The sequence below is a fragment of the Pseudophryne corroboree genome, chromosome 2, assembly GCF_028390025.1.
Source record: "Pseudophryne corroboree isolate aPseCor3 chromosome 2, aPseCor3.hap2, whole genome shotgun sequence".
NCBI lineage: Eukaryota > Metazoa > Chordata > Amphibia > Anura > Myobatrachidae > Pseudophryne > Pseudophryne corroboree.
In genome coordinates, this window is record NC_086445.1 from 743,871,611 (window position 1) to 743,885,689 (window position 14,079).

Below are 14,079 nucleotides of genomic sequence, written 5' to 3' on the forward strand. Positions count from 1 at the left end.
CATTGACTGTCCGGTCCAACGCTTCTGCAAAGCGGAATTCGGCACGTAGATTGCCTGTTCTTATCAGGGAAAGGTGTTCTCCACACTCCTGTTCTGGTGAAAGGTCAAAAGCAAATAGCGTGTAGCCCCTGAGGTACTCTTCGCGGTCAATCAGTATACCATTGTCAGATTTCTGCTTATTTGTGATCTGTATGAGTGACATATACTCTCTTACAGCATTACCGCGTTCAAAGTCGGGTTGAAATGGCTTGGCGGGGTGCGGCGTTCCATCCAGATAAAGGGACGCAAAACTTACATTTTTATGTTCAAAGCAAAGGGGGTTCCGGTTATGGATTCCTGAAAATGATTCGTTATCCACAAAACCGGCTATAACTGTTTTCGGCACTCGTCCTAAAAATAAATTTTCTAGATTAAATACTCTACTGCCTGTTGGTACGCTGTAGATTTTCATCCCAACGCGGTCAATCGCGTATTTCGCGTTACCGTTTAACAGGGCCTGCGCGTGCCCAATCCGCACGGCCGGTGAGACCTGAACTCTTTTCACGAACAGGGATGCAGCTGTGATCTGTATTTTAAAGGCATCCGCCTCAGACGACATGCGTCTTTGTTTCTGGTTAGTTTAATCTTCAGATCAACAGCGTTTAAAATTAGTTTATGTTGATGGAAAAGGTCGCAGTGAAGCGGTCCTAGCAGTTCAACAGTGCGACTCTGCGCTGTTGCTCCTGCTCGTTTTTTGAAACCCGTATTCGGCCCGTCCAGCGCCGTGTTGTTAAATTCACCATCCGCATCTTTGTAAAATAATCCTGTTGTGTGTTTTGTTGACAATGCATCCGAGCTGTAATTCAATATAGTCTCAATGTACGCGCGGTATGCGTAAAGATTGTTGGATTGTGATATGAGCCTGTCGCCCAAAGTTACATCCACTTGGTTGAATAAAGTCGCTATTGGGTAATTAATAAGTGCGACCCGGGCACCTTGCGGTATCGGCGTGTTATCGGTTCGTACGATCTTGCATGTCACGTACAACAGCGTGTTGTTCAGATCGTAGTAGTGTTCACTGGTGGCTGCTATATAAAATTCAAGCGGAGCTGTGTCGGATAACGCCGCTAAAGGTTGAACTTCGACGTATAGACTTTTCTCTATGCTAGTTTGTGTCGGGGGCACGTCAAAAAGATCCAGCTCTGTTTTTGCACATTCAACGGATTCGTGGTGTATGAAAGACATGTTTAAAAAATATCACCAACGGCGCTCTTCGGCTTTCTCTTCTTCTTTGAGTTGCGTCATCTCTGTTTTTTATTTAATAAGGGTATGTCCCAAGGCGGAAGCGTTATCATACGCTTCCGTTTTCTTTTAGACACGCCTTTTCTTGTATATATTAGTCCTGAACCGTCTTGCCTTGCTTGGTTCACCTCGTGTATCTTATTCACCACGGCCGTTGTGGCTTGCCCGATAACATCTTTCGCTATATTACGAACAGCTGTCTTCATATGCGGTTCAGCCAACTCTAAACCTCTCCGGAAAAGAGGAACAGCTTTTCTGAAAAGACTTCGAAAAATACCGCCTAAACCGCAGCCGTACATGTATGCGCTGCCGTGAAAACCTGGTAATCCATTACCGGCTTGAGATTTATAATATTGCGCATAGAGGCCCGGATCGCCATAATTTTTAACAGCGACCATTCTGCTTAGTTAATAAAATTCAGTTTTGCGGCGTCTGAAGTGTAGCTTCACGATCGCTTTCCCAAACTTAAATGCCATGTTCTCGTTTTGGTCGTTCTTTATCTCTATGGCTATCGTGTCAAAATGTGTTTTGCACAATGGTACGTAATCGGGTTTCTCGTATCGTATTGTGACAACCTCATTGTTATAACCCTTCATTTCAACAGTGCGAAGTAGCGGTACATAACTATCCCCGACCCGTTGGTGCTCGATAATGTCTGTGTACACGTACATCGTATATTGGCCGCCTTTGATGTCGGCGCATGGTTTAGAAATATTAGTTTTAGGCTGTAAACCCAGTATCTATGTCAGCTTAGAACCGGCGTGGATTTGATACAACAGTTTACTGTCGCATGTTACAACGCGTGCAAATGGATCATACGTTAGTCTTAATCCAACGTCCAGTTTCAGTTGTACAATTTCAGCGTTGATTACGTTCAGTAACGCTTCGATTGTTTCATAAAAACCGGGTTTAATGCACAAACTCGCGACTCTCGCCACCGGCTGGTCCGCCGTTCCATCCCATGATAATTGCAGTCTACAATCTTGTAAATCCAATGTATTCCACGTATGCGGGTATTGTATCTCAGTAAGTGCTACTTCCCATTCGCCATTTAAGTCTATCGGTTTAGCCAACTTTGTCGTATAGTTAGAAATCTTATTTTGCGGGAAAGTAACAGCCGATGCGTTGCTGGGTAAGGTTATGTAGAACGCCTTGTCATCCATTGCTCATCTTGTTTAGATACTGATGAGCTTTATATGTCTTTTATCACCGATGCTGCGACCCAACTGTTAAATTTTGCGGGGTACCCGCCAGGGACGTGCAGTCAGGGGAGGCAGGGGAGGCAGTGCCTCCCCTGTCATTAATGAGTAAAATAATACAAAGAAGATACTTATGACACATAAGTATCTTCTTTATTATTTTACCTATCATTATATATGTTAAAATCACTTTGGGAGGCACCGATCGTGGTGCCTCCCGTAGTGATTAGGAAAAGTATGGGGAGCGGGGGGCGGGCACAGGCGGGCCCTAGCAATGGGCTGGAAAAGCCCATTGAAATACCATGGGAAAGCGGCACCATTAGTGGTGCCGCTTTCCTACAGGGACGTGCTTTCAACCTATGAAAGCACGTCCCTGTGAGTGAGGCCACAGTGATTGGCCAGCGGATCCGTCACTGGATCCGCTGTCAATCACTGTATGGGGCGGCATCGTTACCTGCGGAGGTGCGGCGGCGGAGGTACGGGAAGCGGCGGGCCGGGCGGCGGAGGTACGGGATGCGGAGGTACGGGATGCGGAGAGGCGGGCGGCGGTAGCGGCGGCGGTAGCAGAGTTTTGGCAGCGGAAGCGGTACCCATTTCAAAAATGGCGCCTCAGCGTCATTTTTGAAATTCAAGATGGCCGCCGCGAGCCAATCATGGCTCGCCGCGTCATCGCCCCGCCCCCTCCCGCTGACTTATATAAGTCAGCGCGAGGCAGCGGCTGTCAGTCCGACGGCGGAGGAGGAGCGGAGAAGAGCTCCTGAAGACGCCGTGGAAGTCCTGGATGGGCGGCGGCTATGCAAAAGAGCTTAGCAGCCGCCGCCCACCAGGTGAAGATGCTGGAAGTCCTGGGAAGGCGGCGGCCATGCAAAAGAGCTTAAAGGCCGCCGCCTCCCAGGTGAAGACGTCGTGGAAGTCCTGGATGGGCGGCGGCTATGCAAAAGAGCTTAGCAGCCGCCGCCCACCAGGTGAAGACGCCGGAGGAAGACCACAGAAGCCCTGGGGAGGTGGCGCCCTCCCAGGTGAAGACGCCGGAAGCCCTGGGAAGGCGGCGGCCATGCAAAAGAGCTTAAAGGCCGCTGCCCCCAGGTGAAGACCCAGTTTAATAAAGGATTTTTTAAAGAATGTGTTGTTGTTTTTTTAATATTTTCTTTACAGGTGGACTACAGGTGCCAGCGGGCCCTTTATGTCCGGGCATGCTGGCACTTGTGGTTCTCCAAGTGCCAGCATGCTGGGGCAGGCTTGCTGGGACCTGTAGGCCACCTGTAAAGAACAATATTACTATTCTTTGCAGGTGGACTACAGGTGCCAGCGGGCCCTATATGTTCGGGCATGCTGGCACTTGTGGTTCTCCAAGTGACAGCATGCTGGGGCAGGCTTGCTGGGATCTGTAGGCCACCTGTAAAGAACAGAACATACAATGAACCCCGCACCCACCGCCACCAGGGGTGCGGGGCATAGCACTGGGCTATCAGCCCAGTGCTGGTTGTTGCTCGGGAGGGGGGACCCCATTTTGATTTTTTGGGGACCCCACTTTCCAAGGAATTCCAGCCCTGGGCTGACTGGTTTGGGGGGTGTTTAATGGCATGGCAGGGGGACCCCACACTGAGTGTCTCCCCTGCTATGGCATTATCCCCCCTGGCTGGTTCTGCCTGGTGCTGGTTTTAGTGGTGTGGGGGGACTGCACCTTTTTTTTTTTTGGGGGGGGGGGGCGAGTTTAGCTGCAGTGCCTCCCCAGGCCCTGACCTCACCGCACGTCACTGGTACCCGCGCCACTTGACTAACGCGTATTTACGGCCTCTGACCGTCTTATTTTTTAAAATCTTTTCCACTTTGTAAACTCTGTTATAGTTTTTTGGTATGCTTTGAAGCTCATCGGTATAAAAACTACCTGTTATAACTTCACCGTACAGATCTGCCAACTTATAAAGCGGTTTAAGCCCTTTAGTGTTCACACTATGTACAACAAAAATCTCCTCAGAAAAACTCTGTTCGTAACCTTTCTGAAATATGTCCTTATATTTAGAAATACGGACGTGGTCACCGATTCCTAAACAAACGGGGGCTTTCTTACTTCTAAAGTAATCACCGTAGGTCGTTTTGAAGACACTCAATGCGTTAGAGTCATTCACATCGTTTGGAGCGCACTTAATCGTTCTATGGTATGTGTTATTATAGCTGCGTATGAAGTCTTGTAAAACGTCTATATATCTGTAGGTATTCTTTGCCGTGAAATAGCGCCACATGCGTGTTTTTAAAGTCCTATTGAAGCGCTCTATAACAGCCGCTTTCACATCGTTATTGGTCGTGAAATGCTTTATACCGTATTTTTCTAACACCTTTTTTAGGTTTCTGTTTAGAAACTCTTTACCATTATCGGTTTGTAGCTTCATCGGCACATCACCGCGCTGGAATATTTTTTCAAAAGCATTAGCGACCGTAGCTGCGTTCTTAGCGGTCAGACTTTCACCCCACACCCTCTTACTGAATATATCGATGATTGTTAATATGTATTTAACGCCATCGTTGTATTTTGACAGGTCTATCAGCGAGACCAAAATCGCATTGCCACTGTTGGTTTATACTCGATACACAAATCATGTTCCTTTTATAGTTTTTTCTTGATGGCTTGTGCAGCGTGTAGGCGTCTTGTTCTTGTAACCACTTTCTTACGTCGGATCTTTTAAATTTATTTTTAACCGACCCATAATATTTATCAATGCCGCTAAAACTACCTGGTTTTAACACTGTGTAATATGCATCTTTCATCCGCTTGATTTGACGCGCTGCGTTGCGTGACATTCTGCGACTGGTGTTGCGTGACACTCTTTTCAAAGTCATTATCTTTTAATACGGTTTAATATCGAACACTATAAATTTAATATAAAATTTTATATTAAATTTTATATTAAAGCGATATCAAACACTATCATTTAATATTAAAGGGGGTGGAGCCTAGGAGAAAGGGGTGTTACCACCTGTCAGTTTGACAGAAAGGTTGTCTTTATCTACTGATGTCCTCGCGTAGGCACCGGAATTTCATCTGGGATGGCCACAAACTCCTGCTGTTTCAAGACTACTCAGCTGAGCTCACTAGAGCCAGGAAGGAGTTTTCCACGATCTGCTCTAAGCTCATCCAAATCAACCGTAAATTTGCCCTGATGTACCCCGCTCATCTCAGGATTTACAAAGGCACTACCTTCAAAGAGTTCCTATCTGTCTCGGATGCTGAGGCTTTTCTCCAGGAAAAGTTGTATACGTTCCACGTGCATTCATCGCCTACCGAGTCTTAGTGTATGCGCCTCTTTTCGGCTGATATACAACCCACCGCATTCCCCCCTTATACAGGGATGTTGTTGACTTGGACTTTAAGGATGCCTGTTGTTTCCTGACTGCATTTTCGCCTCCTTTTGGATTGCTCCTGGCTGGATTGCTGATGTTTCTTCCATTTGCTGAATTTATCTACGGCGGTCGACCTGATATTTAGACGGGTGGTTCCTTATGGAACTACCATGCTCCCCCTCTTTATTAATGCTTTTTCAGATGTTTTTCCAGAGAAGTATGTCTACGATTACTGATGTCAGCGTGTTTTCTTTCTTTAGTTTTTGTCATCTTATTTTCTCTTTTTTGATGTTTATGTTTTATTCTGATTCAGATTCCCTCTTCCCCTCCTCGCCCCTCATTGTGCAAGTGATTATTTGGGTTCTCATGGTCCTTCTTTTGTAATACTACTACTGTACCGGTGAGGTGCAACCCACATCTCCTTTGATAATGTTTTCATCTATACGCATTGGTAGTTGGAATGTAGGAGGGATAAACTCCCCCCAAAAACGTAAAAAAACGACTCCTGTATTTGTCTAAACTTCGTTTCGACCTAGTGTTTATACAAGAATCCCATTTAATGCCTTTGGAAGTATTGAAACTTAATATCCTACCGTGGAAAGTAGTTGCCTCTGCATCTTTCAACTCTAAATATAGGGGTGTTATTATTTTGTCCAAGCAAGCTCTTCCCATAGAAATTAGTCATATTACAGCTGACCCTCAGGGTCATTATGTTTTGTGTCATATGGTATATGAGAAGCAACAGTTTGTTCTTTGCAATGTATATACCCCGAACACCTTTCTTACACTCTTTTTTTTTTTAACTTTACTTATGCCCCAAGCTGATTTACCCATTATTCTGTGTGGAGATTTTAATTTGATATCTTCTCCTCACCTGGATAAGCAATTTCCTAAGACTACAGGAGGGAAACCCCCTAAATTTGGTGTCCCCCTATTGACTAAGAAACTACAACGTATAGATGTATGTAGGGTCTTGCATCCGGTGGATAGGGAGTTCTCCTGTTTATCAGCAGCTCAGGGTACAATGTCACGTATTGATTATGTTCTTCTCTCCCACTCTCTTCTCCTTAAAGTGTCTCAGGCCACCATCGAACCTATTTCGCTCACGGATCATGCAGTGGTCTGGGTAGAACTTGCAGCGTCAACAGTGAAAGGTAGCTTTATTTCCTGGTGCTGTCCCCCTTCACTGGCCACCTCCCAAAAACTCTGTACATTGGTACAGAATGATTGGGACGATTATGCTTTTTTAAATTCTGAGACTAGAGCAGCTACCCCACTCCCATACTGGCAAGCTTCTAAAGCTACGATCAGAGGACAGGTGATGTCGCTTACTAAAACCTGTAGACAGTTATTGATGGAGGACTATCTCCAAGCTCAACAAACGTTTACCTCGGCCTTCAATGTGTATAAATTCTCCCCTAACCCAACCACCAGTAGGGCCTATCGTGAAGCGAAATCTCACTTTCACGGTCTCTTTGCTAACTTAGAATCCTCACATACTTTTCAAAGGGAGTTTAAATTCCATAAATATGGGAAAAAGTCAAGTAAGAGTATGTCTAATTTATTTAGAGGACAGCGCCCTCCTTCCACTATACACCCTCTGAAATTGAAGAACGGTAACCTTACTACCACTACTGTCCACACTGCAAATGTGCTGAGGGAATTTTACTCTAACCTATATTCCCCCCCCCCGGCCCCCCACTCCGCCACAACAAATTGTAAATGATTTATGGTCTGGTCTGCCAATTCCCTAAATAACTGGGGTGTAGTATGGTATGCCGGCGGCCGGGAGCCCGACCGCCGGCACACCGACAGTGTGACGAGCGCAAATGAGCCCCTTGCGGGCACGGTGGCGTGCTACGCGCGTCACGCTATTTTATTCTCCCTCCAGGGGGGTCGTGGACCCCCACGAGGGAGAATATATGTCGGTATGCCAGTTGTCGGTATACTGTGCGCCGGGATCCCGACATTCAGCATACTGAAGACCACCCAAATAACTGATACGCATATGGATTCCCTAATTGCCCCGATATCTGAACAAGAGGTGTCTAAGGCTAGACACCTCTTGAAGATCGGGTTTCAAGATTGGGAAAGCCCCTGGCCCTGACGAATTTACGTCGGACTATTTTAAATTGTTAGCTCCTAACATTGTCCCGGTTCTCACAGATGTTTTTAATTATATTTTGCAGTAGAATTCTATGTCAGCTTTTTTCAATGCTTCAGTTCTTAGGGTGATTCTTAAACCAGGGAGGGACCTGTCTGATCCTGGTTCATACCGCCCCATTTCTTTGCTCAATATTGACTACAAGCTATTAACAAAGATATTAGCGGAGTGTCTTAAATTGATCCTCCCCTCGGTAGTGCACCAGGATCAGACGGGTTTCATCATGGGGAGAAATGCTGTTGCAAATACACAGAGAGTTTTGGCTGTTATACATGACTCCCAGTGTACCAGGTCGAATATTCCAAGAGCTGTTTTATCTCTAGATACAGAAAAAGCGTTCACTGGGATCACTTATTTGACTCCCTGTTCCGTTTTGGCTTTCCACACAAATTTATTTCTTTTCTGAAAACCTTATGCACAAATCCCTCTTCCCGTATTATGTGCAATGGTTTACTTTCCCCATATTGCTAGGTACTAGACAGGGCTTTCTGCTACCTCCCCTTTTATTTGCCATTGTGCCACTAGCAATAGCCCTTCACCAATCTCCCCTCTTCCAAGGTATACAGATAGGTCATGTTGATCTGCGTGTAGCATTATTCACAGACGATATGCTATTATTTTTCTCGAACCTGGAACATTCATTACCTATTGCTTTGGATATTGTTCAACATTTTAGCATTTTCTCTGGTTACAAATAAATGTTAATAAATCTAAACTACTGGTGTTACGAGGTCAAGCCCCCGATCTTGCCCCATAGAGATCAGTTGAACTCCATTAAACTTATGCCCACTCACTTGAAATATCTTGGGGTCAACATAACTAAACATATTGCTCAGCTGTATAAACACAATTTCGCTCCTGCAATACAGTATATCATATTGCTACATCCCTGGAGAACTGGCAAAATCTGCCTCTCTCCCTACTAGGCAGAATATAAGTCATCAAATCTATAATTTTCTCTAGACTAACTTACCTGATGCAGATGCTCATGATTAGGCTCTCCAACTCTGACATTAAACTAGCTTCTCGAATATTCCTTAAATTTATCTGGAATGCCAAAAAGCCCAGGATATCTAAAGTAAAACTCCAAATGCCTAGAATTCTAGATCCAAAGGGGGTATGGGCTTCCCTGACTTATTACAATATCCGCGAGCCCTCTTATTCCGCTATATCACAGATTGGCTTTTGGAAAAGAGCTCTTATACTAATTATGACCTCTCCATACTCTCCGGGTGCTCTTTTACATACACCTAAATCTGACTTAACGCCTGGAATTTGCACTAACATATTTTTTAGAGATATGCATGATGCCTGGTGGGCTGTAAATAAGAAACTGAAGAGGAAACCAAGGTGTTCCTTGTGGATACCTCTCTGGGGTAATCCCATGTTCATCCCAGGTATGACTAGCTTCCTTCTCTTACGTCTGAAATTTTAGGGTCTTCGATCTATCTCACAGGTGTTTGATCCTGGTGGCAAGCTGTTGACTTTTGCAGCTATGCAACAATTATTCAACCTTTTACAACATTTTGTATTCGCATATATGCAAATTGCACATTATGTTTCCTAACTCTCCCCAGTGATGGCTGAGCCATCTTCACCTGACCCACTACTGCCGGTATTTGTTAAATTGAATCGGACCACTTACAAAGCTAGGTTCTTATATGGTTTATTGTTAGAATCTGCTAATATACCTATTTGGAACTCTTCTACAGTTTTATGGCAGAAGGATATACCTTCTTTACCTATAGGAAATGTCCTTTTTAAATATTACGATAATACTATTAAAATTCTTTAATCTACTACTTTGCAGGAGGTGCACTTCAGAACTATATATAGAGCATACTTCTCACAGAGCCAGAGACGCTTTTTTGTCGCTGAGGAAACAGGCCAATGCCCTAAATGTCACCATTCCTCAGCCTCGTTAATCCATAACTTCCGGGAATGTGGTCATATAAAGCGCATTTGGTATAAACTACGCAATTTTATTAACTCCTCCTTTTCCCTGAGAGTGCCTATGGACCCCATCCCTATGCTATTTGCTAAATTTGAAAAGTGGAACATCCCCCTGTCTCAGCGGGAATTACTGCCTTTTTTGGTAATATTGGTCACGGTGGCGAAAAAGATCATTCTCAATTCATGGATCTCCAAATCCGTCCCTACCCTTTCTGGGGTTCATACTCTTTTGTTAAAATTAATGTATTTTGATAAATTCGCTGCTGTGCGCCAGCCTCACCAGACACCACATAGCTTTTCCCGGAAATGAGGTGCCTATATTACTACGACATCTCCTATTATTCAATCACACATTATGTCACTATTTGAGGCACCTCCTACTAGAGCTGGTGGACCTGTCATTTGACAAGTGCTCCTGATCTGACTTGTCTTATTGTACCTAATAGTACTGACTGCCCTCTTTCTATACTATATCTGTATTCTTCTGAGATTCCTGGAATATGTACACCGTTTCATATGGTTACTATATATCTTCACTTTATTGTAATCGCTTGATATGATGCCTTCCAAATTTCATGCCCCCTCCCCCCTTCCACTTTTATAATTATGTTTTTTAATGATTGTTGCTGGTTTATGCGATATAGTTCAGACAGAGACAGCTTTGGTTTGATGGGATGATTGTTTATTTACAATACAATCTTCAGGATTACACGCCACGGTTGCTATCCATGCCTATGTCTATGTATTATGTATACAACATTGTTTTCCAGGTGTCTCATACCATTTGATCACTATAATGTACCTTCCGTAGATTTATATTCTGTCCTGATGTACTGTACTGCTTATGTTTGTGATGTTTCCCCTGTTTTTGTTGGATAGAAAATAACAAAATCAATATACTTGAAAAAAAACCAACACATATGACCTCTCTGTGAGTCTGTTTTGTATTGACCACTAGGTCTTTATATGAATGATCAGTCTGCAGGTGCAGCGGCTTTGGTTCCCACGGCTCTAATTATGATTTGATTGAGGTGAGTGCACAAATATATCTGCAATCTCAGACCAAAGTCTCTTACATTGAATGTAGTTTGTCTTCAATTTTTGGATACCTTTATTTTAATGTAATTTATTAAAGTGTATGTTTTAAATTCTTTATTATATCCTGATCATTGTACATCTAGTTCAAGTGTGCACCCACAAAAAATTTTTGCTTCTTCTCTACCCTGTTTGAATAATGCAAACTCCATCCACATCTGAATCAGATAGTGTCTGCTTCTTAAGAGACCCTTTAATACAGAGGAGGAGGTTGGCTGGAAAAGAAAAGGTGCACTGATAGCGATGTCAACGGAGCTGCACACTGCAGTGGGATTTCTTGACCCCATCCCATTAGGATAAGGTATAATCTGGACAGAGTATCCTCCCCTCACCCTCTGCTCCAGACATGATCCAAATCCGGATTATCTATTACACCCTTCCATGTGTGGCTGTGGGCTCTCACCGCCGGGCAGGGGATGAGGCCGATACCATTACTGTGGAAAACAGTGGTGCCCCATCAGTGAGCTCCTTCTACACAGTCGCCTTCCTTCCCCTCCACCCTCAGTTCTGATTGGCTCTTTCCACTCCAGAGCATCAGATCCACCCACCTTCCACTCTACCCTGACTGCATCCTTGCTCCACCCTGTTGGCGCTCCATAGGACAGAGGAGCTGGTAAATTCATCTGGAGGGATGTTCCTAATATTTTTTTTTTGTAGTGTACTGCAGTGATTTTGTCTAGTCTACTGTAATGATTTAGTGTAGTGATTTATGGGGCCAATTTATTACCATCTGCATATAATGCTCCGATTATGTGCTGCAATGCGCCGCCACCCACCATAGACACTCCTACCACGACTGCCAGCACCCCCTTCCACTTTGCAACAACCCCCCCATGCTATGATCCCACGCCACAACCCCCTACCCCATGATCGTACTCACCAACACCTTGGGATTGGTGATCGTGGCTCCTTGCTGCTGTGACCCCCAGTGCTGTAAAGTGAGTTGCCGCTATGCTGACTCACTTTACTGCACTGGGGCTCAAAGGAGCAGCAGAGGGCCCCGATGACTGTCAGCCCTTACCGGAGCACCGATCACCTTTTCCTGGGTAGGTACAGTAAGTATGAGGCAGAGAAAGGTGTACAGGGGTACAGGATTTGCAGTGGATGCCACTGCCAGTATTATGACTACCTACATCCCAAGCACCGGGATCCCAATACCATCCTTTAAGAACAACTACAAAATCAACAAGAACAAAAAAGCAAAACAAATGTACCGTAATTAAACATGATGTCAATATTAAACTCTCGATTGGCTGATGTCAGCCTACATTTATGCACAGGGGAACTCTAAGACCTAGCTAAAATAAAGATTAGAATCTGGACTTCCGACGAGTGGGGCATCAAGATGATCACATTTTAACATCTCTCCACGGCTCTCCAGATTATCCATAGGCATCTGTCACCCAGATCTGCTCCCCTCTCCTGCCTGAATTTAACATTGACCTCCTACTCTCCTTGGGAGCTGATCTATCTATTTAGTGAGCCACAGTAAAGTCCTGATTCTTGCCCGTGACAGGCAAACGTGCACTTTCCCCCTTACAACTGTGAACTGAGGTACTCTGCCACTATCACTTTTCACCTCTGCCCACTCTGAAATATGGCATTCCTATGGACTGCGCTGCGGATCTAGAACTTGACACTGGTGGATGCACTCACCCCCACCCCTTCTGTGCTGTTGGATCTTTAGGGGTTGCCGTGTGACTGCAAGGAGTTGGCTGTCTACAGAGACAGCTGTAGATGAGCTGGCTTGTGCTGCTTACTAATTGCCTCCTATTGGTGTTCAGGGACCAGTACTGCTTTTGGGTGGCTGCTGAAGTGTCTCTCCTGGTGGACCACTGCTGCTCTGGATCTCTCTTCCTGATGCCTTGGTTGCTGCTAAGCACTTCTCCTGCTTCGTGGAATGGGTGGCAGCGGACTATAAGGTCTGGAGGACTAAGTTGCTCTGACTGACTCTGGAGTTGTGCTCTCTTTGTCCCCCCTACTGCAAGTTCTGGCTCCCTGGTCCTTCCTTGCCTATTATCTGGCTTCTTCAATAGATGGACTCCTGTGATCTGCCTCGCCTTGCACTGCCTGATTGCTGCTTACCCTACTGCAGTGTACCCTTGGATCTAGCTGCTCCCTACTTTGTACCTGGACTGGCTACTCCTTGTTCCATCTTCCTTATCTCTCTCTTTCCTCTGCCATCCTTTCCCTTCATAGTGCCTTCCTTCTTTTGCTTTCTTGCTTTTCCTTTCCTTCTATTTCCTTTGCAGGGCTGCTGTATTCCTGCTGAATTTGGTTACCAGTTCTCTCTGGTCTCGAGAAGTGACTTGACTTTGCAGTGGCATTAGGACATGACACGGTCCTCTTCTAGATCACTACTCATTGGACTGCATCTGGACTTCAGGTTCCACAACCTGTGTTGTGCTCGTTCATACAGCCCTCTGATATTAGTGCCAATTAGTGTTTTCACATACACTGTACATGTTTTCTTCTCAGAACCTACTGCTGTATTTCAGATATGTTATAACTTTGGGTTATTACTGTTTAGATTTTTATTGTTAGCATAAGTCACCACAGAGTGGCCATTACTAGTACCTGTGTATTGTCATATCATTACCATATACAGTGTTCTTCTCATAATCTACTGCTGTGTTTCAGATATGTTATACCATTGGATTCTTACCAATGAAACATTTTTATTTAGCATAAGTCGAAACCTAGTGTCCATTAACAGTATCTACGTACTGTCATATCATTGCTATACAGTGCTCTTCCTCAGGGGCATCACAACCAGTGACGTGCAGTAAGGAAAATGGCTCAGGAGGCACTTGCTAGTACCAGAGCCAGATTTACACACAATATATAAGCCACAGGGTTCATGTGGGCATTATACAAAGATGCAGCAGTATACAATGCTGGAAGTTGGAGTTTTTTGATCAGAGATGTGCAGAAAAGATAGGCACCCTTGACCTGCAATAGACTTTTTACTCCAGAGTTTTGACTATAAAATTTATTACAACAATACAAAGAAGATATTTATAATATATTCTTTGTATTTTTCTTATA